Genomic DNA, 7,338 nt, shown 5'->3' with positions numbered 1-7,338 from the left:
AACCAATAGACATATGACCCTCCTCCATCAATTATAGATGAATATAATTTACACATAAAAATACACATACCTGGAAGTACTTGATGAAAATTTTAATTGAGAACACAGAGAAAGACTCTCTTGAGAAGCCCACAACTTGTGTGTGTATGTGTACGTGTGTATGTATGTGTACATATGTGAGTGTATGTGTATTTGTGTGCATGTGTGTATGTCTGTATGTCTGTATATGTGTGTATATGTGTGTGTGTTTATGTGTATGTGTTAATCTTTCTCTGATAACTCATGTGCCTGAATCTATGTTTAAAAAAATCTCTCCTTAATAAACTCCAACTGTCAACTCTGTTATTACAAAAAAAAAAAAAAAGTACACCTAGTTCAGAAAAAACGCTGAAGACCGCTGGGTTAGGCCATAATACTAACTCCAACCAGGCTTTTGGTTTCCTTTGCCACACTCTGTGCCTCAGCAAGGAAGAAACAAAGTAAAACCATCTCTACAAGTGTAACCCTCCCACTGAAAGAGGATCCTGTGCCCATCTAGAGCAAACAAATGGCGGATGTCATCCGAAGGAATGTTCCAGCACTTCTCCTTGGGAAGATGTCTGAGACGTAGCAAGTAAAATAAAAACAAGATGGAAGCAGGTATATTGTCAAACAAAGGAAACCTGTGAGGGCAGTGGCCATCTCAAGGGAGCTGTGCTATCCTTGCTTTTTAATGTACTTGAGACGCCATGCGGCTGGAGAGCTGGCTCAGTGGGTAAAGCACTAGCTACGCAAATGGGAGCACCAGGGTTAGGTCTCCAGAAACCACAGAGCAGGAGTAGTATCCCATCATGCATCTGTGATCCCCGCGATTCTACTGTGAGACGGGAACTGGAGACCAAAGAATGTCTGGGAACTTGGCAGCCAACCAGCTGTTTGCAGGATGAGTCCTTTTCTCAAACAACACGAACTAGGTGGGCCGACTCCTGAGGGTCTCCTCTGATCTTCGCACACACGTTATAACACGTAAGTCCTTGTGCTCACGTATGTGAGGTCAGGCTCGTGAGAGCTCAGCAGGTAAAGGCCTTGCTGCAAGCCTGGCGTTCTGAGGTCGGTGCCCAGGACTACATGGTGAAGGGAGAGACTGACTCCCACCAGCTGACCTCTGCCCTCCACAGCTGTGCCATGACGACGCATATACAATAAATAAGCAAACGCAGGAGAACTCTCACTGTTACACATAAATAGGATATGAAGAAAAGCATCCGAAGGCCGGATATACAGCTTGGTGGTTTGAGTTTGAGGTGTGGTTTTTATCTCCAGTGCTCCTCCCTCTCAATACGTAGAGTCACAAACACATATTAGTTTAATATTTTAAAATGGCTATAAAATGTTCAGGATCTCTGAAACTCCTCTTGCTTTTTGCTAGTCAGGCATAGTAGCAAAACGTGAACTTCTAGTACTAGGGAGGTTGGGGCAGGAAGATGGCAAGTTCAAGACCAGCCTGGGCTACTACATAGAAAACTATCTCAAAAACAAAACAAAACAAAACAAAACCAATAGCAATGAAAATGTATTAAAATGACCCAGACATCACTTTAAATGGTAATACATTAGAAACAACCAAATGTTTAGCATTCAGAGATCAGTTAAGCAAATAAAGAAAAATGGTTTGCTTTATGATGTAGATTTTAAAAAACAGTTGGAAAATTTAATTTTAATGCAGATGCCAGAATTATTTTCAATGATGTTTAACATTTGGAGGCTGTCTCACCTGAGAGTGCCCAGAGGCTCTGGACAAAGACAGAAGGAGAAAAGCAACTCTTCGGATGTGTCGTCTCCCCTCCGTGTGATAGCTGCGGCACACTCCTCTCTCCCCGCCTCCACCACATCACACGCAATAGTAAGTAGGTAAAGACATGTTTAAAAGAAAGTAGCCCCAAAGGGCTGTGATGGCTCAGCAGCTCAGAGCACTGGCTGTTTTTGTGGAGTATCAGGGTTGGTTTCCAGCACCCACTGATGGCTCTCGTCTGTCTAGAACTTGCTCACAGGGGATCCAGAGTCCTCTTTTGGCCTCTGAGGGCACCAGGAGCACATGTGGTTTGTATACATGCATGCAGGCAAAACACAAGCAAATAAGAAAATTAAAAATAAAGAGAAAATATCCCCAAGAGACAACAGTGTTTGTCTCTGATAACGAGATTATACGAGACTCTTTTGGTTCGTGCCTTCTAGACCTTTCTTCTGTTTTCATATTCCTCTCATTTTTTTTTTCCTGGAATAGGTATGCATTATTTTGTGATGTGAAAGAAAATAAAAAGCAAAACGCTGAGGAAGCCATGCCATGCATGGCTGGCCTGAGTCACGGGCTGAATTCTCATGTTTAAATTAGTTTCAGAAACAAGGAGTGGTTCCTAGGCAACAGGCTTGGGAAATCATGGTCATTTCCATCGTTGCTACAGTGTGTGCGTGCCTGTCTGCGGGAGACTTCAGAGATAAAGGCTTGTGCAAGCAGACTCCTGCTAAGGAGAAATGAGTTTTGCCACCCAGTTTTGGTCACGGGGACTTGAGTTACTGTGACCCCAGAGGCAGACAGGAGCCAGAGAGTTCTTTTTTTATTTTTTTACTGATGGATGACTGAGTTAATGAGAATTACCATAGGTCAGAATAGTCTAAGTCGTTTCTGAAGGTGTGGGAAACTGAGGGGCCAGAAGGGAGCCAAAGCCAACGCCCCCACGCACACCGCAATGGTTTTGCTGTGAACTCAGACACTATGGGGCTGAGTGAGAGAGATTGCATCTGAAGATGTGAAAAGATTGCCACAGTCTCTGGAGCCATTTACTATCATTACAGACAATCCCGAGCAGCCAAAGGGCTTTTAATCAGGAGGAACATGGAAAACCGGAATCAGGGCAAAGAAAGCCTTGGCCCTGCCGACTGGCTTTGGAGGAGGGGCTGAGCCAAGGGAGCCTTCCAGCCTCCTGGGAGATGTGTTCTTCCCCAAGTGCCTGCAGAAGGCATTGCTCAGCCCAGGAGGCATATCTTCAACAAGAAAAGGCAATTTCTTGAAAAATACAGTGTCGGAGCATGGCCCTCTTATGGCTATTGTTTTGTTTTGTGACAGACTCTCACGAGGTTGGGTTGGCCTGGACTTCTCCGTGTAGCTGAGAATGATCTTGGATCAGTCTCTTGCTTCCATGGACATCTCTGATTCATATTCTTTCTCTCACTGTGTGATGCCATCTGTCGAGTTATGATGCAACACGAGCCTCTCATGAGATGCGGCTGCTTAAGAACTGTGAGATACACCAGCCTCCTGTCTTTGTCATTTATCCAGCCCTAAGTATTTGGCTGGAGTAGAGCAAAATAGATTTAGTCTCCACTGCTCTTCCTTAAGTGGGAATTCTGCAGACAGGTGTTTCCTCTCTCTACTCCAGAAGCCCTTATTAGAAGCAGGCCCTACATATGCTTGTGCTCATATATCCTCTCTCTCTCTCTCTCTCTCTTCTCTGACAGTGATGGGAATTGAGCCCAGATCTTTCTTATTCAGGGCAAATACTCTACCACTGAGCCACATCCCCAGGTTTCATGGTCTTGAGTGATATATGGAGCCTGTTACAGTGAATGTTCCCCAAAGGTTTATGTTGGAAGCTTGGCCCCCAGTGGGGCAGTAAAAGATGGCATAGAACCATTGAGAGTGGGTGAGTGGGTGGCTGAGCCGTTGAGTTATGTGGGTGCTTCACTTGGAAGAAATTAAGGTCACTCTTAAGGAACTCTTCAGTGGTTTGTGGTAAAAGCTGAGTCCTGGCTCCTAAGTCTCTTTCTGGATTCCTGTGTGCCAGAGTGATTGCTCTCTGTAGAATCCTTCCATGGGGTCTCTCTAGAACCCGACAGACACCGACACACGCCCTTGGATCTTCAGAACTGGAGAACTAGCTAGGTTTGGTGGTCACGCCTTTAATCCCAGCACTTGGGAGGCGGAGGCAGGTGGATCTCTGTGAGTACAAGAGCTTATTCCAGGACAGCTCCAAAGCTGCAGAGAAAACATGTCCTAAAAAAACAAACAAACAAAAAAATAAAATAAAAGAGAGAGAGAGAGAGAGAGAGAGAGAGAGAGAGAAGCAGAACTGGAGAACCCATTAGCTCTGCCACCTTGACAGCCCAGCCTGTTACCCTTTTCCTAACCTCCAGGTGAGACATACACACACACACACACACACACACACACACACACACCCCACATGCACACACACATATACCCACTACATGCACATACTCCCCATGCGCGCGCACATGCACACCACGTGCACACATGTACACACATACACACACCACATACACACACATGCACACACACACACCCACGCACACACAGACACACGGCATATTCGTTTAGCTCATCCGTGATTACTCAGGCCAGAAGTGAGTCTTGTTCTCCACTCAGTCCGTAAGCACCGTGACAAGGCAAGGATGCTCATGGGTTCTGTGTTCTGCTTTCAATAAATGTTTTCAGTATTAATTTTTGTTTTTGTTTCCATAGACAGTTTCTTACCATGTAGCCCAGGTGGGTCAAGGACTCACAATCTTCCTGCCTCAGTGTCTTAAATGCTGTGGTTACAGGCCTCTTCCACAAAGTCTGGGTTAGCTTCAGAACTTTCTTCCTAGTGTCTGCTAACACTTGTCAACAGCTCTAATCACCCCTCCTGTGCCAGACACTTATTCTATTAAAAAAGATCACCCCAATCCTTGATTCCCTGCAGTGCTGCAGCCCACGAGAAGGTAAATTTGGGGGTCTTCTGTCTCATAGCTTATAGTCTGCTGCTTTGGGTCAAGGGTGGAGTACAAATTTGCTTAGCTTCTTTCATTCTAACTGGACCTGTCAGCTCCAGAGCCAAACAGGGATCTGCTCTGACAAGCTATGACACTGTTGAGAACAAGTAGCTGATGTCTCTACCAGGGCCTTTACTTGTTGTGGGCCTGGTCTCTCAAGGCTGCCCTTTAGGGAGCCATGTTCACCACAGATACAAGTGCAATAAAGCTTAAGTCTCAAAAGGCAGCTACTGTGACCCCCATGGTAGACACAGGGCAGCCCCGCTGCTCAAGGGAGACCAACCAGGACTGCTTGAGGAGGTGTGTCATGGGAGAGGCTATGTCGGTACTCAGGAAGGCCCTGGCAATCCTGGCTCTAGAAATGACTGCCCTATATATCAGGAGCGTTTATTGGGTGCCTCTTGTATTCCGATCATGGAGCTAGGAAGACAAACAGCATTTGAAGTGGGTCAGCCTGGGTCGGGGGAGAGAAGTCAGACAACAAAAGGACGTAAAGTTGAATGTGTAGAGAAGAGAAGGTTGGATCTGGGAGGATTGGGAGAGAAGTAGTGAATACAATCAAAATCCACTGCACACACAGAATACATTCCTGAAGATGAGGGATGAAAGAGACAACACAGAAATAGAGGGTGATGTTAGAGAGCGAGGGAAGAGACCAGTGGAAGGGAACAGAAGAAAGTAACAACAGGGGTGGATGGGATCGAAAATATTCCATTCATGAATAAAATTGCTTCAATAGAAACTGTCACCCTATAGAGTTAGTATGAGTGTCTATGGTCTGGAGTGTCCCCCACAGGCTCATGTGTCTGAGTGCCTGGTCTTCAGCTGGTGATGTTGTTTGGGAGGTTGTGGTACCTTTGGGGACCAGGTTTTGCTGGTGTACGATATCTGATTCCTTTCTGTCTGGCTCTCTGCTTCCTAGTCCTGCTACTGTATTAAAAATGCCACACACAGCCAGTGCTCCAGGGCCTTAGTCTTCCTCGCCAGTGATGGACTTTATTCTCCAAAACCATAAACTAAAGTAAATCGTTCTCAATTGATTCAGGAAACTTTGTCATAGCAATGGGAAGGGTAATCAATAAATATGCTAACAACAACAACAGGAGATGGCCTTTGGAGATGTAGAAATCTACCTCACAGTTCCCAATAATGTCTCCTTGTGATAGAGCAGCTGGTCAAATAACATATTCACTTTCGTATAGTATTGGAAATGGGCAGCCTATCATATCAACCCCAGGATGGGTGTTCCAGATGGTGTCCTGGTGGAACTATAAGACTTCCCTTCCCCATCTGAAAGATGCCATTGCAACAGACAAAGAGGTCCCTTTCAAAGACCTGATGTGACTGTCCTTGTGGGCTCCATGCCAAGAAGAGAAGGCATAGAGAGGAAAAGCCTACTAAAAAGCAAATGTGAAAATCTTCAAAGTTCAGGGTGCAGTCTTGGAGAGCTATGCCCAGAAATCAGCTAAGGTCATTGTAGCGGGAAACCCATTCAACACCAATTGTCCAACAGCCTCCAAGTCAACCCCATCGATCTCCAAGGAGAGCTTCAGTTGCCTGAGTCGCTTGGACCACAACCTAGCAAAAATCTCAAATTGCTCTTAAATGTGGTGTAACTGGTGATGACACAAAGAAGGTCATTATCTGGGGAAGAGCATTCATCAACTCCGTATCCGAATGTCAACCATGCTAGGGTGAAATTGCGAGGAGAGGAAGCTGGTGGGTGTGACGCCCTAAGAGACGACACCTGGCTCAGGGGTGAGTTCATCACCACTGTAACAGCATGGTACTGCTCTCTGCAAGACTCAGAAACTGCCGTCCAGTGCAACGTCTGCCCTGAAAGCCATCTCTGGCCACATCAGAGGGAGAGCTTGTGTCCATGGGCACTGTCTCTATTGGCAACTTCAAGAATAGGTCCTGGAAGCTTGTTGAAGCCTCCCTATTAACGATTTCTCATGTGAGAAAATGGATCTTACTGCAAAGGACCTGGCAGAAGAAAAAGATACTGCTTTTGACTTTCTTTCCTATGCATGACCAGACAACCATGTTGATGTCAATAAGTATCCCAAAGCTGGGGACTCGAAATGATGTCTTTGAGCCTAGTACCAAACAGTAATAATGCTACACTCAAATTGTGAACAGCAACATACTGTACTTCGTGGTTCAGATTTGCGAGAGCCAATCAAGCTGTGAGTACTGCAATCTAAATAAAAATACAAGCCGGGCGGTCGTGGCGCACACCTTTAATCCCAGCACTCGGGAGGCAGAGAAAGGCGGATCTCTGTGAGTTTGAGACCAGCCTGGTCTACAAAGGGAGTTCCAGGACAGGCTCCAAAGCTACAGAGAAACCCTGTCTCGAAAAAAAAAAAAAATACAGTTGAGTGAGAAAAACAACAGCAGCAGCAGCAGCAGCAGAGAAATCTATGCCACGAGGCTGGGAAGTAGAGATTAGAAAAATAACATACAGAAAAGCTGTCAGTTCCATGGCAATGCCTCCAAGTCAGGGACACACCATCCTCATCATCACTG

The 7,338-nt window shown here is 45.7% G+C and overlaps 1 pseudogene; it reads left to right on the top strand.

Moving 5' to 3' along the window:
- Positions 1-6,047: 6,047 nt before the first annotated feature.
- LOC121460906 lies at positions 6,048-6,843 on the top strand (annotated as a pseudogene).
- Positions 6,844-7,338: the final 495 nt, after the last annotated feature.

Source organism: Microtus oregoni, unplaced genomic scaffold (genome assembly GCF_018167655.1).
Source record: "Microtus oregoni isolate MIOR12 unplaced genomic scaffold, Mior012 000021F_ref0000039, whole genome shotgun sequence".
In the NCBI taxonomy this organism is placed as follows: Eukaryota; Metazoa; Chordata; class Mammalia; order Rodentia; family Cricetidae; genus Microtus; species Microtus oregoni.
The sequence above is the reverse complement of the archived record's forward strand: the minus strand, read 5'-3'. Positions and strand labels throughout refer to the sequence as shown.